Genomic DNA, 20,697 nt, shown 5'->3' with positions numbered 1-20,697 from the left:
AACAGGATTCCAAACAAATAAATGAGCAATAAAACAAATACACCATAACAGATATCCCCAGCTAAGAGAAACAGGGATAGGAGTGGACCCTAGGCATAGATGGGTATGGAGGGAGGGAAAATCCGACTGCAGTTGCATGTCTATCGGACATCTACATTTATGGTAGGTACAAAACTGTACTATGTCCTTCAAGAATGCAACTGCAGTCATAACATGTGGGTAGAATACCATAGCTTAGCTGGGGGAGGAGGAATGCTCTAGGAAAAAGATGGTGTGGCAATCAAACCCTGCAGGACTGCGGAAGCAAAGCCTGCTCTGGATCTGGAGTATAGAGGGAGATTGTAGTGTTTGGAGAATGTATGCACGGAGCTCCATGTAGCAGCTTCTAGAATGTCCTTAGTAGGCACCCCTCTTAGGAATGCTGTAGAGGTGGCTGTAGCTCTGGTGGAATGTGGTCTGACATTGGCTGGAACAGTCTTTCCATGAAAGGAATAACAGAATCTGATGCAATGTCCAATCCATTTTGAAATAGTCTGTTTTGAAATTGCTTTTCCTTGGACTGCAGGGGCGTAAGCTACAAAAAGTTGTTCAGACTTCCTACTGGCCTTGGTTCTGTCCAGGTAGTAAAGAAGTTGTCTGTGAATGTCCAAGGTATGCAACAGTCTTTCCCCTTTGTTCTCAGGATTGGGGAAGAAAGCAGGCAGATGAATTGCTTGATTTAAAAAAACCCTAGATACCACCTTTGGCATGAAAGTAGGGTTTGTCCTTAATGAAACCCTGTCTCTGTGAAAAATAATGAAGGGTGGTATTACCATTAGGGCCTGTAGCTCCGAAACCCTTCTTGCTGATGTAATTGCCAACAGGAAAGCTGTTTTCCAAGAGAGAAATTGCAAGTCAACTGAAGCTGCTGGCTCAAAAGGAGGTAGAGTCAGTTTTTCTAGGACAGAATTGAGGTCCCAGGCTGGCACTGGGGCCTTTCTTGGTGGCTTAATGTTCTTGATTCCCCTGAGGAATTGCCTTAGTAAAGGGTGTGAAAAAACAGGGGGATCAGTGTTGTATCTAGCTGAAATAGCAGATGCATGTATCTTTATGGAAGAATATCAGAGGTCGTTCTTTAACATATCTGCCAAATATTCCAAGATGAGTGGGATGTTCAACAGTGATGCATCATGTCCCTTGCTGGTGTTCCAATTGCTGAATCTTTTTCACTTTGCTAAATAAACCTTTCTGGTGGATGGTCTTCGAGCCTCTGTTAGTATCCGCTGAACTTCCTTGGAGAGAGATAGGCTGAAGTTATTTATGGGATCTCCCAGGCTGTTAGCTGCAGTGTCTGTAGATTTGGATGCACTGTTTCGAAGTTGTGTTGAGTCAGAAGTAGAGGCCATTGGGGAAGGGCCCACCTCCTGGTGTGACATATGCTCCGTAGTAATGGGTACCAGTGTTGTCTTGGCCAGTCCGGAGCTATTATGATTCCCTTGGGTTTCTCTGCTTTGATCTTTATTAATACTGAGGTCATCAGTGGCAGAGGTGGGAATGCATAGATTGTTAGTGAGTTCCAGTTGAATGAGAGGGCATCTATTTTCCAAGCTTTTGGATGGTATGTCCTTGTGCAGAATTTTGGTAGAAGATGGTTGAGATGAGAGGCAAATAGGTCCACTTCTGGCTTGCCCCATGTCCAAGTGAGTTGTCTGAAGGTCTTCGGATGTAACCTCCACTCGTGTGGATCTGTGAAATTCCTGCTTAGGCTGTCCGCACACATTGTCTTTTCCTGGAACAAACTGGGATTGTAACTGGATGTTTAGACTCAGTGATTTCTCCCAAAGATGCATTGTCAGTCTGCAAAGGGGGTAAGAGTGGGTGCCCCCTTGCTTGTTTATGTACCACATCACAGTGGTGTTGTCTGTCCGTATCAGTAAATGTCCTTGCTGGAGTTGGTGTTGAAAAGCCTCGATGGCATGCATTACTGCCAGCATTTCCTTTTGGTTTATATGCAGATGTGTTTCCTTTGGAGACCATTGTCCTTGTATACACCTGCCTTCCATGTGCGCCCCCCATCCAAGGTCTGAGGCGTCTGTAGTCATGGTCTGTGTTATCTGTGTTTTTTTGAATGACATACCTGTGTTTGCCTGGCTCACCGAGGCCCACCATAGGAATTCCTTTTGTAGGCATGGAATGAGTGGTATGATTGTCTCCAAGTTGTTGCTGTGTTGAGACCAAATGCTTTTTAGGTACCATTGAAGCTTTCTCATGTGTAGTCTTGCTAATGGAACCAGGAGAATGCAGGATGCCATGTAACCCAGGGCCTGTAGGAATCTCCTTGCAGTCATCTGGGTGAGTTTTGCTAAACCTCTGAAGTAATGAGTTAACTTGTCTTGCTTGTCTTCTGTCAGGTAAGCCATCTGAGAGGCTGTGTCTAGTTTGGCTCCTAAGAAGATTATTTGCTGGGATGGTTGCAGTCTTGACTTTTGGAAGTTGACTGTGTATCCCAGAGCTTGAAGTAATCGTATGACATAATCCAGGTTTTTTGTCAAAATCAATTTGTCATCCGCTTGTATGAGGCAGTCGTTCAGGTACGGGTAAATTTGTATACCCTGGAGCCTGCAATGAGCAATTACTGAAGCCAGGCATTTTGTGAATACTCTGGGTGCAGTAGATAAGCCAAATGGCAATGCTGAGAATTGATAATGCTCTGGCCCTGCAAGAAATCTGAGGTATCTTCTGCAGCTGTGTCTGATAGGGACATGCAGGTATGCCTCCTTGAGGTCCAGAGTAATCAGCCATGACCCCTTGCCCAGCATGGGAAGGAGTTGCTGTAGAGTCAGCATTTTGAACTTTGGTACTATGAGAAAGGTGTTTAATGCGGACAAGTCCAGTATTGGTCTCCATTGAGATTCTTTTCTTGGAACAAGGAACAGTCTTGAGTAAAACCCCTGGTCTTGTTCTTGTTGTGGAACTCTTTCTATTGCTTTTATCCGAGTCAGCAGAGTGATTTGCTTGATAGCCTCTGCCCTCTGATTTAATGGTAGGTTTGGCATGCCTTGTTTTCTTGGTAAGGTATGAAAATGAAACCTGTACCCTCGGTCTATAATGTCCAAAATCCATTTGTCCTTTGTCAGTCTGTGCCAGTTTTCTGCAAACAGAGATAGTTTCCCGCCCAAAAGAGCTTCTAGTTGTTCCCTGGTAGGCGGTAGTAGAGGAAAGTCATTGAGACTGTGGTTGTGGGGCAGGTGAAACCCCTGTGTCACTTCTTTGGTTTCCTGGCTGCCATTGTCGTCCCTTGTAAGGGCCTCTGTATTGGCCTCTTCCTCGGCCACGTCTTTTCGTACCCCTTTGAAACTTTTCTGGATTAGGAAAGGACCAGTTTTTTGAAGGCCAATTCCTACTGAATCTGGGGGGGTTGAACCTGGAGGAAATCTTTCACAATCTGAACTGATTTTGCTTTTTCTTCGATGGTCTTTAACACATCCTTGGCATTTGCACCAAAAAGCTTGTTCTTTTCCAAAGGTGCATCCAGAAGTTTTGCTTTTACATGATCTGGTAGAGGTTGATCTTTTAACCAAGCATGTCTACGAATGACTGCCCCTGTCATAGCTGCCCTACATGAAGCTTCCAGTGCATCATATCCACACTGCAGGAAGTGATTGCTTACTTGCTGAGTGTTATGTACAGCTTCCTGCAAAGTCTTCTTGTCTAAAGGATCAGGAGTGGCTAATGTTTTTTGTAAATCTTCTAACAGATAATCCTGATATTGTAACATATGAAAAAGGCAATTTAAAGCTCTCATAGATAAGGTAGTGGATGTGTAAACCTTTTTGCCCCATTTCTCTAATGACCTAGCTTCCCTGTTGGAGGGCAAAGGATTTTTAGAGGTGGAGGCTGAAACTCCTTTAGGCCCCTGTGAAATAGTTTCCAAATAAGCAGTATGGGCCCTGAATAAATGGGAATGAGTTTCTGGGACCCTGTAATACCTGTCTGGCTTGGCTGGAGCAGGAGGAAGAGAATCAGGGGTAGCACTAGAGTCAGAATACAAATCATCCAGAACATCAAGTACAGGAGGAATAGCTAAGGGCCTGTGCTGAGGCTTCTTAAGAAAAGTCCTAAGGCGTTTCCTAGAATCAGAATATTCCTGACCTTGCCACTTGAAATGTTCCCTCATGGTGTGCAGAACTTCCCCAAAAGAAATATCCTCAGGAGGGGAGGCTGAAGGGATGGAATCCTCTGCATCCGAGTCCTCATAGGTCTGAAAGAGCTCTTCCTGGCTATCAGAGTGGATAGAGCCTTCAGAATCTTCATCTGAAGGAGTAGGGTCAGAGGGTTCAACCCGGGGCCTTTTATCAGGAGGAGGCTGGGATCCTCTCTCAGGATGGGCCTGTGAACCTCTAATCATGGAAATTAAATCTGCAGCCATGGACATAATTTGTGTCTCTGGAGTCGGCTGAGGTAAGGATTTAGAAGTGATATGCTTTGTTTTGCTGGCTGCCTTAGCCCTAGTGTAGGCCTTAATAGACATGGCCATAGGGGGCCTGGCAGCTCCACGTGCAGGAGTGACCTTGTCTACAGCAATGGTCTTGGGCATTTCCTCGGTTTCGGTATCCGGAGGAAAATCTATAACTGGCGTCAGAGTAATGTCTGGAATCGGAGTCATCGGTAATGCGGTGTCTTCGGTTTGGAGCGGTGGAGAGACCGTCTCAGAGGGAACCGGAGCACTCACGCTAGGTTTTGGCATGGAGTCGGTGGTAGATGCAGGCCGAGGATGTCGGTCCCGGTCTTTTTGCTTTTTGGGAGTTTGCGATGTCGGAAGATCCGACGGCATGGTGTAAGCAAAATTATCGCCGAAAAAATCTTCAGCGAACTCCGCCCGGCGCCTGAGAGTGCGCTTGTTGAAGCGAGCACAGGCTACACAGGCCGAGACGTCGTGGTCTGGGCCCAGGCAAGGGAGACAGTAAGAGTGGAAATCCTTATGAGGTATTTGTTTACCACAAGAAAGACAATTGTTAACTTTTTCAGTAATTTCTGACATCGGCTGAGGCAAGAAAAGGTCCCCAACGGGGTACTTAGCTTTTTTGATGACTTCGGTATCGTAGAATACAGGAGCTGACCGACCGGCACTTGCGAACTGCTTCTGCTTCGGGCACCGCGCAGCAAGAAAGACTGAAGAAAATGGTGTCAGCTGATGCTTATATACTCCAGCCGCTCTGACGTCGGAGAGAAATGCGACATCAGCCGACGTCGGACCCAGACTTTGGAATCCGGCCGACCGAGGGCTGCCTGAGGCAGGACAACCCACGTTATGACTGCAGTTGCATTCTTGAAGGACATCTGTGAACATTTCATATCTTTTCAACAGCAAGATCAGACGGTCCCCCTGAAGTTTAGTTGCATCCTCTTGAAATGGACAGACTAGTCAAAAAATTTAGTGATATTTCATATTAATCTCTACAAATCTAAAAATACGTGCCAGCCACATGTTTTACAGGATGAAAAGAAGTAGGTCTACAAGTAGCTCACTTGTCGCAAACAACATTTCACTTGCACAATTCTGGATAGAAACTGCTTCATTTATAAGGATTGTGCTAGGTTTTTGTAATTTTTTCTCTTCAAAAGAAACTGTGAAGGTTCCCTCTTCACCCCAGCATTTTAGGGTTGATACAGTGCCAGCTTATGGTCACCACTTCATTTGGGGTAATCATGAAGCAGAATACAAAATGAATTGGATTTGGTCCTTGGCTATACTAAAATAATATGTTATTTCCAACACAGTAAACAGTCTGCAAATTAATACCGGATTATAACATAAAGCCTGTTTTTTCCAGACAAAAGGACAAAGTCAACAAGATCTAGTATTAAAAAAAAATCATAATCCCCAATTAATTAGCACTAACCACTGACCCATTTATATATTTACAGACACTCACAGTGCTTCATATGCAATATCATCACTATTCTGTTTAAAAATAGCTAAAAGGTTGCTTCACCCTCTAATTAAATGAGATAATTATGCACCCTGTGTGGGTGAGCATATTAAAGATAATTGATTCTGGACTGCTGTAACACTTACTTTAAATTTCTTCAAGTTGGAAAAATCACCTCAGTCTCTTTTCCAAAGAAAGAGCAACTGAGTAAAGAAATGTATTAGTTTGTTGTTAAGGGTCCATTCTTTTTGCTGCTGACTCATTGCCTCTTTCTTCTCTGTACCTGTACAAAACAGCAGCTGTATAGCATTTTTGTACTCCCCAAATGTCCATGAAGTTTTCATAACCTTGCTGTGCATCTCATAAAATTTGAAATTTTGTGGCAAAATGGTTAGGAATACAGTGACTAAATAACACCAAATGTTACACTTTTTTACCATTAATGAAAATGCATGTTAATACAGATGCCCATACTCTATCCACTTTATACATGATTACTGCGAGTATTTAAAAGTGTCTGTGGTCCTGATTAGCTCTGGTTTTGTCACCTGTTCTTAAGTTAGTAGGCTAAAAACTTTGCTCCCACACCATGGAGTTTAAAATGGTCTACTAAGTAAAGCACGTATTAAATTAATAACGTTTAAAGAATGAAATGTAAAGCAAAATCCGAGTCCTGCAATAATACACCAGTAACAAAGCTTCATATAGCTGGAAACTGAAAAGCAAAATCTGAGCCCTGTGATTATGCAATGGTAAAGAAGCGTCTGATAGCCAGACTTAACCCACAATGGTGCTTATTCTACAAAACTTGTTATAATAAAAGTAAATACAATAAAAGCATAATTTTATTCACATGATAAACAGTGACAATGATAATAAAAAGCATTTGGGAGACATGGTAATTGAAAAGACTTTGAGCTTTGAAACGTGATTGTGCAATAAAGTATTATTTAAAAAAAGTAAACGCTTTAATCAAAAGTCACCTCATTTCCATCATGCTGTGCATACACAGTGGCAATGGCAAGGCCCAAATGTTCAGCATTACTCCATGAGGGTGAATAAAATAGTGATTTAATCTTGCATACATGGGTATATCATTGCAAAGCACCGAGAGGTTCACCTAAAAAAAAAGGACATGGAAAGAAGTCAGTGAAAATACTTTAAAAGCACTTCATTACAAAATACCTTCCCTACTGTAATAATTTTACCTCTTAGTTTGTACTACAGAAAGCATGCTGATTTAAAGCCCACTTCTAAACAATAAGTATGGTCAGACTTCATGCCTGAGCTTGTTAACAAGTAAAAAAGAAACGCGAAAGAGGCATGGTTCTTGAAATCCCAGCTGAGGCTAGAAAACATATAAACAGCATTCTTTGAGGAGATCCAACAAAGCTTGCTTCTGTAGCATGCTGCATCTGTCAGATGATGAAAGACATCAGTGTAGCCTACAGCCCCTGTAAACATGTAGACAGAAGCCCCCTGAGACATATCTCAAACTGACAGTTGGTCGATATAAAATGGCCTGGAAGCACTGCATGCTAATTTGTAAATGGGAATACAGGACGGGGCCTGTAGAAAGTCTAAATGGCAATCTGCACCGTGTTGTAGGGACTGCTACTATGTTAACAGCTTTTCTTGTATTACAGGTACTCTTGGGTTATAGGTATTGCGCAGGAAATGCAGACATACTAGGAGCACAAAATGTCACAACATTCTATCAGCAATGGGTGACAACATTTTAAGCGCTATAAAATGAGTTGTTACATTTTACAGACACATTCTTTGACTTCAAAAATCAAATAAGCATTCAGAAACATAGGAACTATAATATGGAAGCAGAAAAAACACATCCTAAAATTAAAACAATTCTCGATGCAGAGTACTGATCCTTGTGATTGAGAATATGATACATTTCTGTAAATGTCAAGGTTTAGGCAACATGGGCCTTGTAGGTGGAAAATTCCCCCTCCTTATAATAGTTTTAGACAGCTGTATTCAGTCAGTAAAAGGTACCCTCCATTTTGCACAGATAGAGAAACATGAATTTCCTGACCATACTTTACATGAAAATCTGCCACAAGCACAACTGTTTTACAAATAACATTTTTTTCCAGACAAAGCTGGCCTGTAATGTAGTTGAAATTTGGCAGTAGTAGTTAAAGATGTTTAGTGAATAAAATATGTACTAACTAGGGTGGGAGGATGGCAAGTCAGAAGGGCCTAAGCAGCTGTTTTGTATCCACAGCAGCTGTGATTATCCTTGCTTTCCTATATGTGATTTACTTGTAGTTATGATTGTAACTATTAATAATTTACAGGTTCTCAGGTTACCAGTTAGTGTAGTGACATATGACCATTTTCTGTATTCAAGCTTTCTGTTAAAAATGTAGGCAAAATAACATTTCTTAATGGACAGAAGTACATGTTGTACAAGAAAATGAAAATTCTGCAATATCTTTCTTTTTAGATAATTATTAGCATCTTTTTGCATGTGAATGTTCTATTAACATAATAACAAGGTATCCATTTAAGTTTTTTTTTGTTCAATGAGTCAAGAGGACTGACTTGTAGTACATGTACTGCCTCATGTTAAAATACCAATTAATACTTTTACTGGTTTTATCTGGGATTTTTCTTGAAATACTGCACCTGTAGGTAGCTTTTCTATTATATGCACTATTGTGGGAAAAAGTCTTGCTTTGTACAGTCAGAAGAGGGAGCCAGGACTTTCTAAATCTAGTGGTTTTGTTTCACTTTCATTTGCAGTGAAGTGACAGTAATACAGCTGCCCTCACCCCTTGTTCCACTAATTGCAGACTGAGGTATGGAATCACTAACAATTGAGAAAATATTTAGGATATTCAGGACAGTGTTGAAAAGGATTTAGAGTATGACCTGTTTCAGATCATACCAAATATTGCAGAGGTGGAATGGTTCAGTTATTCTTTATTCAGAGGTGTGGGTATTGCTCACCAAGAATTGAACATTCTTTCTAGCAATACCTTGTGAATAGAATAGCTTCAAAGTTTCTGTGTGGAATTTGAGGGACTGTTCAATGGCTAATTTTGCATAACAGCATAAGCCCCTCAGTAAATATTACACATAGGTGGAATATGAAAAAATAATCAAAATGTAAAAAAACACCTCCTCCCCACCAGGTCTATATCACTAGCCAAAGGTTCACTTCTGCAGACCTTTTATCTTCAACCCAAAACCACCGAATGTATAGTTCTGCGAATGTTCACATCGAAAAAATATTTCACCAGGGAAAAGAAGCACTTGGCTAACACTACACCAGAACCACACACCACCAACCAAACCCACCCAAGTCAGGGACTGCACCCCCCCCCCCGTCTGTGTGTGTGTGTGTGTGTGTGTGTGTGTGTGTGTGTGTGTGTGTATATGTATATATATATATATATATATATATATATATATATATATATATATATATATATGTATGTATATTTATTTTACCGGCTACTTAGATTATAGATAGATAATCTAAGATTACATAATCCAAGATTGTATATTTATTTTACAGGCTACTTAGATTATAGATAGATAATCTAAGATTAGATAGATTAAGTACTAGGCTAACTGCCCTTGTGGGCCATTTAAGCCTAGCCAATTACCCCATGTGACAATCAAACCCTGCACCTTGGGTCTGCAAGGTAAACAGTTACAGATAACAATTAAAGATACTAAGTCCAATGTGTCAGCTGGAGAGCCAGACAACAGATGGGACTAAATAAACAGACCATAGCAGCAACACAGTCTAATCACACACAACTTTTGGATTGATACACTGACCTCTGGTGATCCACAATAAAAGTAATAAATAACTTGCACATGGAAAGTTGAAATATATACATACATGTTTTGCATGCATACATGCAACTGATCTATGCTAGTGCTACTCAGTTCTTATTAAACTCGATCTAAATGCAAGGAAGAGCGCAAGCTGTTTTTTCCTGGCTGCAGCGTTTACAGAACAGAGGTCAACAAGGTCCCCCTTGTACTCCAGTGTCAGTCTGAGCTATGTTCTGAGCCTTGAATTGTTATTACAAGGCCACTAACTGAGACGGCCTACACTGCTGTGCAGTTAGTACTGCAAGTCATCCTGAACAACAAATGCTCCTGCAAGGTTATAAAAAGGATACAAATACCTCTCGCCACAAAATTACACATAAAAAGGATTTTTTCTTGCTTGCTACAGCACGTTAAAGATGCTTGTTTTCCTTCTCAGATTTCCAAACCTATACTTCAGCATTTAGTCCAAAACAGTGATTAAAAATACAGATGTTAACTAGCAATTGATGGAGTGTTTCTGAAGTGATACACAAAGTACAGTTGTGTACACTTACCATAAATGTAGATGTTCGAGTGTATTCACTGTTGCAGTCATCACATTTGGATTATCTGCCTGCAGGTAGCCCTCAGGCGGCCTGAATACCAGAGTCTTCGGATTTCTGTGCCGGATGCTGACTTCTTCCATGAGGTCAGGTCGTCAGGGGTATAAAACATGCAGCCGACGCCATTACATCAGTTTTTCTTGCCCCAGATGTCAGGTGCCCCCACAATAGGAAGTAATTATATGGTATGGTACACCCCCATCAAAAAGCAAATACACCAGAAAAAATAAATATACCAAACAAGAAGGAAATGTAGAGCCAAGAGAAGTCAGGGGGTTGGGGGAGGGTAACCAGGACTGCAACAGTGAATACACTCGAACATCTACATTTATGGTAAGTGTACACAACTGCACTATGTTCTTCTTGTTTCACTGTTGCAGTCATCACATTTGGGTTGATTCCCAAAGCTACGGAAGGGAGGAGGAAGTTAAAGAGCATTAGAGCCAGCTATTAAGCCCTGCAATACTGCAGTGGCAAATCCAGCTCTGGATTTAGAAAAGACAGGCATGTGGTAATGCTTGGTGAAGGTATGTACAGAGCTCCAGGTAGTAGCTTCTAGGATGTCCCTGGTAGGGACTCCTCTGAGAAAAGTCGCAGAGGTAGATGCAGCCCTGGTGGAATGTGATCTTATCCCCCTGTGATCTTATCCCCCTGTGGCGTAGGTTTTCCATAGTGCTTGTAGCAGAAATTAATGCAATGGGCTATCCATTTGGAAATGGTTTGCTTTGAAATGGCCTTCCCCTCTGCCCCTGCAGCAAAGCCAACTAGCACTTGTTCAGATTTTCTGAGAGGCTTAGTCCTGTCCAAGTAAATCTAAGTTGTGTGTACACATCCAGAGTGTGCAGTATTTGTTCCCCTTTGTTTTGTGGATTAGGGAAAAAGTAGGCAAATGAATGGACTGATTTAGGGCCACACTAGACACCACCTTGGGCATAAAGGAAGGATTAGTCCTGAGGGAAACCCTGTCCACATGGAAGATAATGAAGGGGTTCCACTGCCATGAGGGCCTGTAATTTGGACAATCTTCTTGCTGAAGTGATGGCTAGAAGGAAGTCTATTTTCCAAGAAAGGAATTTCAACTCTGCTGTTGCAGCTGGCTCACAGGGGGGGGGGGGAGTGAGCTTTTCCAATACAAAGTTAAGATCCCAGGCTGGAGTGGGAGCTCTCCTGGGGGGTCTTAAATTTCTGGCCCCTCTAAGGAATTGTTTTAGCAAGGGGTGAGAAAAGATGGGTGGCTCAGTATTATAATGTGCTGAAATGGCAGAGGCATGAATTTTAATTGACGAGAAGGATAGGCCCTTTTGGAGCATTTCTGTTAAGTACTGAAGTATATGAGGTTAGCTGGGCACCGTTGTGCCCATCCCCTGAGTTTGGCTCCAGGAACAGCAAGTATCTTTTCCACTTTTCAGCATAGGATTTTCTAGTACTAGGCCTCCTTGCCTCCAGAATGACATCCAGCACCTGCTTACTGAGGGGATGCTAGAGGAGAGCTCAAGGAATTAGCCAGGCTGCAAGGTTCAGGGTTTGAAGCTGAAGGTGCAGAATCTGGCCCACCTGCTGAGACAGCAGGGAAGGGGTCTGAGGCAGGTGCCATGGTTGCAGCAGTGTCATACTGCGCAAGAGTGGGTACCAGTGCTGGTGTGGCCAGTCTGGTGCAATTAGTATTGTCCTTGGCTTGTCCTGTTTGATCTTTAATAGAACCTTCAAGAGGAGAGGCAGAGGGGGAAAGGCATAAACCGAGAGGCTTTCCCACGTAAAGGACAGAGCATCCACTTTCCAAGCTTGACTGCGGGGAGTTCTTGTGCAGAATTTGTTCATTTGGTAGTTCTGAGGGGAGGCCCACAGGTCTATCTCTAGTGTCCCCCATTTGTTCCTCAAGAGGTTGAATATTTTGGGTTCTAGTTTCCATTCATGTGGGTCCATGAGATTTCTGCTTAAGTCGTCTGCCAGTGAATTTAGTTTGCCTGGCAGGAACTGACCTTGTAGGTGTACTTGGTAGCTCAAGGCTGTGTTCTACAGAGCCATGGCTAGTCTGCAGAGAGGGTACGAGTGGGTTCCCCTCTGCTTGTTTATGTACTACATAACTGTGGTGTTGTCTGTCTTTACTAACAGTTGTCCTGGAAGAATACGGTCTTTGAAGACTGTCAGAGCATTCTGTACAGGTAACATTTCTTTTTGATTGATATGCAGGTGCATCTGTCTAGGGTTCCATTTTCCCTGAATGCACTGCCCTGCCATGTGAGCCCCCCATGCATAGTCTGATGCATCTGTTGTTAGGGGTTGGGTGGCAGGGGGTAGAGTGAAAGGGAGTCCCTTGTTGTGGTAGCAGGCCTCTGCTCACCAAAGGAACTCTGTCTTCATACAAGGAATGATAGAAATCATTGTTTCCAGGTCCTGAGAATATTGACACCATAGGCTTTTTACATACCATTGCAGTTTCCTCATATGCAGTCTTGCATATTGAATTAGTAGAATGCAAGAGGCCATGAACCCCAGGGCTTGCAGTATTTTCCTTGCAGATAGCTGGGGTTTTGTGGCCAGTAGTTTGAAGTAGACTGTCAAATAACCTTGTTTCTCCAGAGTGAGGAATGCCATCTGGGAAGGTGTGTTCAAGCAGATTTGATTTCCAGAAGAGTCTACATCTCCTCCCTGTGTTTGCGTTGGTTTCTTTTGGGTGCTCCACTTTCCTCCCACATTTCAAAGACATGCAGTAGGTGGCTTGGACACACTAAATTGGACCTAGGTGTTAGTGTGTGGCCGAGGGTGTGGTACAGATGAACTATTGTGGCAGGGCTACCTTCCCGATGGTGTAAACTTTGGCTCTAGATAATTGTCACTGTTGAGGTGACACCCTGACCCCATGTGCAAAAATGGGGAAAAAGGGGTTGTGGATGGATAGTTGGATGGCTGGATTAAGTCCTTGATCACTCATAAAAATAAAAAAGGTATCACCCAATTTCTTCAGACAGATCACATATACTTAGCCCACCCCACTGTACCCATCCGACTCCACCTGATACATTACTAATCATGATTCTAGAGCTTGCATTCTCACATTCCACTGGACACTAACCAATAGTCAACAATGAGGCTCATTAACCTAAGGTCATAGGCATTCTATCATGAAACTATAAAAGCTAAATTTCTCCCATACAAGTATTACCAGGTCTGTACCTGGAACTGATCGCATATACAATTTTAATATTCCTAAGTAGCTCATTCCAAGCTTACGCTAGTCTGTGTAAAAAATATATTTCTTTTTCCATTGATTTTGTTCAGTTAATATTCGCAATGCTAAAGATTATCATATGCAGTGTACTTGCACACTTCAGTCCAAATACTTCAGTTAGATAATGAATTACGATTCCAGAAAAAAATAATCAAGCTTAATCTAATCAACAAAATCTAAAATGGATAATGACCTCTACAACTCCCAAAGTAGAGTCCATGCAGGTGAGTGTTCTTTATCCATTCACTGATAACTCAGTGGAAATGCTGCTGAGAAGGGAGTCTGTTATTCGTCAGAATACCCCAATCTTTGTACTGAGTTGTAGGTTAAGTTTAGATTCATGAACCATATGGTTACAAAGGGCCTACCATTTAAGTTCATAGGCAACCGCTAGTTATGCAGTTCAGGAAACTACTGAGGAGCCTAGTCCAATTTCCCAAATGTCCCAGAGTACTGTCTGGTTAAATGACTTGTTCAGTGTCACACAGCAGACAAACAGAGGTTGTGTGAATCAATATAAGAAGAAGGTTGTTAAAAGCTCATAGCCTTAATCATCTGCATTAACTGCCAAACCAACAATTCAATTCAGTTACCTTATTTATTTATTTAATGTATCGTTTGCACACTGGGTTAAGTCCTACTAAACCAGTAGCCTCTTTTCAGGGAAACCCAAGGTGGTATTTACACTACTAGGGGGAGTTTGTCCAAGACATTAGAGAACGTTCCCTACTCTTTTTGATAGGGGCTGTGGGGATCTTTTACATCCACCTGAGCTACCACCAACTCAAGCAGATGGGGCCTCTGTTTAACATCTCATCTGAAGGGTGGTACACTCAGAAGTGAAAATAAAAATTGTCCTACACTGCAGAGTCAAAATAATTCATCTACTTGGTGTTGGAATAAAACCCACAACCTTTTGCACCAAAGGCAAGTGTGCTACCTGTTGTGACACAGACACTGCTACATATTAACAAATATGTAATAAAATTTATGCCAGTATTTTCAGTCCCATTTCATGTTAAAAAAGCAGGCTTGGTCAATTTAATACCATTAACTTATTTAAAACAACATTTACTGTCATGAATGTTAAGGTTGGACAGGATAGACACAAATTTACAAAGATATCTTCATTTATTTGGGGAGCTCACCCCTTACTCTTTTTTTCTATTATAGCCTCCAACCACAAATGTATGTAGACGAATATAACATTAGAACATCTGACTTCTTTAAGCACTTGCTTTTTAATAACTTGATAATTGGTAGGCTGTTAAATGCTCTAAATTAAATAACACAGCTATATCTGCACTTGAGTTTTAAGCCCAAATAAAAAAAAATAAATAAAAATCATATAGATCATAGGATATGCCTTTGAAAAATGTACAGTGTTCTATATAAAGCACTGCTATTTTTGATGTAGTCAATCTAGTATGAAAAAATTCACATATTATTCTATATGAGATGAAATTAAGAAGTCTGTCATTTTACAGCACTGTTGCACTTCTGCCTGAAAATATAGTAACTTTCCCATTTACAGCCAGCTATCTCTTGCTAAATGACATCAAACGTAAATACACAAGTAGTTAAAACATTATGCAATGTTTCTGATCTTACAGTGATGACTGCTGGTCTGAAATGAACATTTCTTTCAGAAAGGTTAATTACCTTTATACCAGTGGAGTCTGGAGACTTCAAAGCAAGTGCAAGCTGCAAGAAGTAACTGAATGGATGGGACTAATTGGAATGCCCAGAACAAAAATCACAAGCAAGGAAAAAATTTACTTTTAGGGTTTTTTTTCTTTTCAAGAAAAAATAAGATATATCAGAATATTAATGTTCAAAGTTGGTGTCAGAAAAATATGTATTAATGTGTGTATTAGTAATAAGCTTAGTGCATTTAGAGCTTGAAAAGGGTTAACACGTTTATTCTATTTCATACTGCATAAATCTGTACAAACTGCAGATGCTTTTGACCTTGTATTGTCAGCTAAAATCTTTGCTTATGTGTGGAAATTTACTGAGAAGCAGATGATTTCTGCCTGTGTTAGGAAAATAATGAATAGAACAATACTACTTGTATAAATGGTATGAAACTTAGACAAGAAGTTCCGCTTGTGCTGTGAGAAAATACACAGCTGTAGAAGTTATAGATAATTAGAACAAAGCCTGCTTGAAAATATGAACTGCAATCAGCATCTGCTTGTATCTGAGTTAGAAAAGTACCTTGAAATGTAACCCTGTACAATAAAAGCCTGTAATGGGTTAGTGCCCACCAAGGCCAGGTTGTTTTTCTCAAAAGTTTCTCATAAATCTAGTCATGTCAGCAGAAAATCTGAGTAACATCTGCTGTAGAACAATACTGAAAGTTGTGTTTGATTACGTCAGCCATAGAAGGCCATGTCTTGTAAAACAGTATAAGAATAGCATGCTTCCTGTTAGTAGTTAGGCAAAATCCTGTATTTGCATGTTTTTGTCTCCTTGCAGCAAGTTATTAAATGTGCCTTAAATGAACCTTACGTGTATTGGTCTTTGAAGTTTTTTCCTTTGACAGATTGGTCCTTTGGACCGGAAACCCTCACTTTGCCTCATTTCAGACAGGCCAGGTGGCTTGAAACCGTACGGGGAAGAAACCACATCGGTTCTTCTTATTTGAAAAGCCCTCCAATTGAATTTTCGTACAAAAGAGGCCAGCCACTTTTTGATCTGTGACTGAAGGACGGGTTTACTCGAACCAGGTGATCAATCACGAAGGCTCAGGTAAGGTGAATCTACCTTTTTTTCTGTTTTAGATCAGGGACTAGATTTGTATTGTTTTGTTAATACTTTGTTTATACAAGTCAGGGACAAAAAGATTACTGTCTTGTCATAGATCAGGGAAACAGAGCAGGTAGGCAGTCATTCTGAAGAGACTATAACAAAATCCGTGGTACCACGTTAAAAATAAGGAGTTACGTAACGATTAAAAGGGTAGAACAGAATGGGCAATAATTGCACAAAAAGACCCCAAAATCCGCCGTTAACCGAAGACGCGAAATACATGCAGTCACAGCATGCTGATAATATTAAATACTACTCAAAATGGGTTAACAAGTATGACTTTGACGGTAAATTAGAAAAAATCTTCGCTTGTCAAACTTGTCAAACAGCTTAAAACCGATTCCAAAGGTCGGCTAAAAAGCAACGTCAATTAGGAATTCCTCAGGCACACAGGTGGATTGAGGAAGTAAACCGTAGGGAACAAAAGAATAATAATTCAAAAGCAATGTTTTTAGATAAGGAGGATAACAACTTAGTAATAGCATCGGCCCCTCCGCCTCCCTTACCAAAATATGAGGCAAGTGAACAAGTTAGTCCACCCCCGCGATATCCCACTGTTACCATAAGTAGACACTACAAAAGCAAAACGTTTATTAGAGAGCCCGTCGAGACCAGGTCTCAAACACGGGCAGGTAACTCAAAAGGGGACAATGAGTTATATCAAATGAGTAGGAATTCACGATCTATGAGTGAAGAAGAAATATGCCCACTTATAGAAGTGCCTAATCCTCAGGCAGGGCAAGAAGGTCAGGACCCAACTATCCTAGTGTATAGACCCTGGACTCCGGAAGACATCCGGAAAGCCACTGAGGGAATTCCCCATCCAAAAGTTAATTTTAGAAAGTTTTTAGAAGATTTGCAAGGAATGAGGCTAAGTTATAATTTAAACGGAGAAGAGGTAGAAAAAGTAGTCAGACAAATTGTGGGACCAGATTGGCACATGATTAGTGGCGACTGGAATCCCCGTGACGCTGCGCTCAGGCCCCTCCCACATAGCAGCACAGAATTAGACAACAGAGTGAAAGGTCTTACAGACCGAATCTCTGAGAAATGGAAGCCTAGGGCAGACTGGACTTGCATTAATCAATGCATCCAATAAGAAGGCGAGACTGTTGACGGATATTATGCCAGACTGTTAGAATGTTTTAATAACCACTGTGGAATGCAGGTTCCTGAAGATCAGACACACGATTCCCCATATGAGCAGCAGTTAAAGAATGCATTTTTGAAAGGCAGTATTGCACCCATAAGCAGCTTTATCACAAAGCACATGGTAGATCATCGTACAAGCAGGTTACAATCATTACTTGAATATGCTAGGCATGCCGAAAGGCATTTTAATGGCAAAAGGAAAGCCCAAGTATTTTCTGTAGAAGATGGAGCAGAAGTTTATGTAGTACAGTTCGGGAAAAAGGACAAGAGAAATGCCCAGGGAAACAAACAATCTGATCAGCGATCAGAGGACTCTGAAGGGCGAAAGAAAAGGGGTGAATGTTTTAAATGCGGTAAAAAGGGACACTTTGGCAAGGGATTGCAAGAAAAACAAGAAGGCAACCACGGAAGACAAGGAGGGTGAGGACTGACTATATGATAGTCAGGAATCACTAGAAGGGGATAGCAGAGAGAGGACAAATGAGAATGTGATAGAGGGAGTAGAGGATGTGACAGAAGAAATAGAGGAAGTGCAGGAAGTCAAGGACAGTGAAGAAAATGAAATATTGAATTTGGCTTTATTGAGCTTAGAGCTCTATTTAGCAGACACGAAACCAGAAGTTACACTCCTGGTAGAAGGGAGGGAAATCAGATTCTTGTGTGACTCAGGGGCACCACGGACCCTGATACATCCCTCCAAACTGCCAGAAAACTCAGAGTCACCTGATTACATACTAGTGAAAGCAGCTAATGGACAGCTGTATCGGGGGCCCTCTCCCATAATATTGCAATAACTGATCCTGTTTCAGGATTGACCCAGAAAAGCAAAATTGTTGTTTCTGCAAAATGCCCAGTAAACCTCTTGGGCAGAGACCTTATGCAGCTATTTGGTATAGCAGTAGTTCCGACTATGCAGGGTATGGAAGCACAGCGACAAATTGATTCCTTTGCAGTGCAAACGGAGGGTAAAATGTTTTATTGGTACAGCCAGGACTTGGTTACGACTGGTCCAGGGGCAGTGACCAAAGAATTGATGAACATAGCCATCAGCAAGTTCCCCTCCCTTGACATCGATAAACAACATCTGTTGCACTGTACTCTGTATTATTGTAACACACCAGGACCTGATAAGGAATATGAGCAAGAATTGTTTAGAAATCGTGCAAACAGATTGATATTATGTAATCTGTACTGGGACACAGAAGGGAACAGTGTAGTCAGCTGTTCATTGCCCCAGGAGTTCTTTGCACTTTATAAATCTAATCGATTACCACATGTTAGCTTAACTAAGGACAAAAATGTAAAATGGGTAGACTTGGGAGAAAAAGTCATGAGATGGGAAAAACAGACAGAGTTAGAACTGTCAGAACAGGGAATACAAATGCAGAAGTTGAATTGGATAACTCAAACCCACCCAGCTGTACACTTGCAGTCTAGCAAGGACAGCTGATTAGCACTCCTATTGAAGGAGGAAGAGAATGCCTTACAGAATATACCAGAAACTCTCTGGTCAACTGGAAAATCAGATGTAGGACTTATTCGTACAGCGGGACCAGTTACTATTACGCCAGAGTCAGCATTTAGACCACAAAGAAGACAGTATCCCTTAAGAAAAGATGCAGAGGTGGGAATCAAACCTATTATAGCAGCTTTACTTAAGGAAGGGGTGCTGGTGGAATCTCCTGATTCACCATGTAACACACCCTTATTTCCTGTTAAGAAAGCGAATGGGGAGTGGCGTATGGTCCAAGATTTACAAGCTGTAAATGACGCAGTAATACCAAGGGCACCTACGGTGTCAGACCCACACACCCTGTTGAATGATTTAAAACCTCAACAGAAATATTTTTCTGTGATAGATATCAGCAATGCTTTCTTTTCGATACCGATATACCCTGACAGCAAGTATTGGTTTGCATTCACATTTCAGGGGAAAAGGTATACATATACACGACTACCACAGGGGTATTGTGAAAGTCCAACAATATTCTCACAAGAGATGGCAAGCAACTTGACGGGATTTACCCCACCAAGAGGTAGCCAGATTTTGCTTTATGTTGATGATATACTGCTGGCGGCCCCCACCCAGCAAGATTGTAAAGAAGGTACCATAGCACTATTACAATTTTTAGCCACTGAAGGACATAAAGTAAGCAAAAATAAACAGCAGCTTTGGAAAAAAACAAGTTAAATACCCAGGATATGTAATATCCAAGGAGGGTAGGACATTAGATGAGGACAGAAAAGTAGCGATTTTGCAAGCACCAAAACCCACTACCAAGAAGGAAATGATGTCCTTCCCGGGTTCGAATAAATTTTGTCGGAGCTGGATTCCAAACTATGCCTTGGAATCTGCACCGCTGACTAACCTGATTTATAAAAAGCCTATGGCAGCACAGGATTTGTTACAATGGACACCAGAAGCAGAATCTGCTTTCTGCAAACTGAAACAGTTAATAGCGTCCTCATTAGTTTTAGGTTTACCAAACTATCATAAATGTTTTCTCCAAACTGTAGATTGTAAGCAAGGTTATATGACATCAGTGTTAACACAGCAGCATGGGGACAAGCAACGCCCTATCGCTTATTATTCATCACAATTGGACCCAGTGGCATGGTCTTTACCTCATTGTGTACAAGCAGTAGTTGCAGCTGCAATGGCAGTACAGGCTTCGGCCTCAGTAGTTTTGTTCCACCCTCTCACATTGAGAGTGCCTCATGCAGTTGCGATTATTTTACTGCAAGAGAAGATAGCATATCTTTCCCCTGCTAGGCATCTTTCCTGTATGACTATATTGTTGAGCCAACCTCATATGAAAATTGAACGATGTATGACTTTGAACCCTTCTACCTTGCTCCCAACCCCTGCAGATGGCACACCACAGAGCTGCCTGCAGGTGAGTGAGCAAAAGACACTGCCTAGAAAAGATCTCACAGATGTCCCCTTGGATGATGCCGAGGTGACATACTACGTGGATGGCTCGTGCAAAAGAGGTCCTGCAGGACAGAACCTAGTAGGATATGCAGTAGTTTCTGTTACTGACATTATAGAAGTGAACTTTACCACACAATTTATCTGCACAGGCAGCAGAATTGATTGCCTTGACACGGGCATGTACCTTAGCAAAGGGTAAATGTGTGAACATTTTTACTGACAGCCAGTATGCTTTTCCTA

At 41.5% G+C, this 20,697-nt stretch overlaps 1 protein-coding gene across 3 annotated transcripts in view; it reads right to left on the bottom strand.

Annotated features, from left to right (window-relative positions):
* The window catches only part of CUEDC1 (CUE domain containing 1), a 1,479,154-nt gene that overhangs the window by 713,114 nt on the left and 745,343 nt on the right, over positions 1 to 20,697 (bottom strand). For all 3 annotated transcript variants that reach the window (XM_044054589.1, XM_044054587.1, XM_044054588.1), the window contains exon 4: positions 6,896 to 7,032. The gene's annotated coding sequence lies outside the window, so the exon portion shown is untranslated. The remainder of the gene's footprint in view (positions 1 to 6,895; positions 7,033 to 20,697) is intronic.

Source organism: Protopterus annectens, chromosome 13.part0 (assembly GCF_019279795.1).
Source record: "Protopterus annectens isolate FY-2018-M chromosome 13.part0, PAN1.0, whole genome shotgun sequence".
Taxonomy (NCBI): Eukaryota; Metazoa; Chordata; order Ceratodontiformes; family Protopteridae; genus Protopterus; species Protopterus annectens.
This window is presented reverse-complemented; position numbering and strand designations above follow the sequence as displayed.